This window comes from Chelonoidis abingdonii, chromosome 14 (assembly GCF_003597395.2).
Source record: "Chelonoidis abingdonii isolate Lonesome George chromosome 14, CheloAbing_2.0, whole genome shotgun sequence".
NCBI classification, from domain to species: Eukaryota; Metazoa; Chordata; order Testudines; family Testudinidae; genus Chelonoidis; species Chelonoidis abingdonii.
The window spans coordinates 41137360-41139190 of record NC_133782.1 but is presented as its reverse complement, the minus strand read 5'-3'; positions in this window follow the sequence as shown (position 1 = coordinate 41139190).

Below are 1831 nucleotides of genomic sequence, written 5' to 3'. Positions count from 1 at the left end.
ACTATTTCAGGTATAGATCTGGGGGGATTCATATACAGGGATATTGAAGAACATAAATGTGAAATTACAATCTCAACTCCTTTAGAGTTTTAGTGTCAATGTAATGAAGACATCTGCTGTTGGTCAGAATTGTTTTCTCTCTCTGGAATATTATGAATTTTAACCATAAACACTGAATGTGAGTTTTTTCCCCCCATAGTTTTTGGAGAATTCAGCTGAAAACTTGAAATTCTAAGCTGAAAACCAAGGATTTCTTTCTTTCCAAGAACAATTCAAATTTTCCAGGAAAGCAGACTGAGTCTTTGTTTAGCTGAACACCCAAATTTCCATCAAAAATAAACAAATTGACAGTTAGCTTAAGGAAGGGAAGGTACAGGGATGACTTGGCCACAGTCTATAAGTATCTACATGAAGAATATAAACAGCAGATCAGGTCTAAGTAAATGATTCCATGTGAATTATCTAGCCTCTCTCAGTAAGTAACCCCCATGTTACAAGTGGGAAAACGGAGGCACAGAGTTTTACGCATCTGGGCTTAGATCACAGGACCTCCAGTCTCTTGATCACCTGTCTAGCCCTTGTTGCCTGGCTGCACTTGTTTAGGAGGGGGTTCACAATGGAGCATAAGAGAGTTAGGAGCCCAAGATGTCTGTACCTTATAGAATCATAGACTTTAAGGTCAGAAGGGACCATTATGATCATCTAGTCCAACCTCCTGAACAACGCAGGCCACAGAATCTCACCCACCCACTCCTGTAACAAACCCCTAACCTATGTCTGAGTTATTGAAGTCCTCAAATCGTGGTTTAAAGACCTCAAGGTGCAGAGAAACATCCAGCAAGTGACCCGTGCCCCATGCTGCAGAGGAAGGCGAAAAACCTCCAGGGTATCTGCCAATCTGCCCTGGAGGAAAATTCCTTCCCGACCCCAAATATGGCGATCAGCTAAACCCTGAGCATGTGGGAAAGACTCACCAGCCAGCACCCAGGAAATAATACTCTGTAGTAACTCAGGTCCTACCCCACCTAACATCCCTCCACAGACCACTGGGCATATTTACCTGCTAATAATCAAAGATCAATTAATTGCCAAAATTAGGCTATCCCATCATATCATCCCCTCCATAAACTTATCAAGCTTAGTCTTGAAACCAGATATGTCTTTGCCCCCCATAATCCCTTTGGAAGGCTGTTCCAGAACTTCACTCCTCTAATGATTAGAAACCTTCATCTAATTTCAATTCTAAATTTCCTAATGGACAGTTTATATCCATTTGTTCTTGTGTCCACATTGGTACTAAGCTTAAATAATTCCTCTCCCTCCTTGCTATTTATCCTCTATATATTAAGAGCAGTGTCATATTCCCCTCAACCTGTTTCTTTGGTAGGCTAACAAGCCATGCTCCTTTGAGTTCCTTTCATAAGACAGGATTTTCCATTCCTGCGGGCATCCTATCAGCCCTTCTCTGTATCTCTTCCTTTGAATTGCTCCTTCTTAAACATCGAGCGAGGACACGAGACTGCCTACACAAGGCTTATTCCCGATGAGATCTCACCAGTGCCTTGCTCTTATCTAAATGTCACTAACACCTCCCTATCTTTACTGAAAATAGCTCGCCTGGATACATCTCAAGCGACCCATTAGCTCTTTTTCACAGCCATTATCCATTGTGGTTACAGTCAGTCTTGTGATAACCAATACTTCCCGAGATCCTTCTCCTCTGCTGTTGACTTGACAGACGGTAAGTGGGAATGCGCTGTCTCCCAATTTATACAAAAATTCTCATATTAATCCCTAAATGGCATGACCTTGCACTTTTCAGTTTATAATT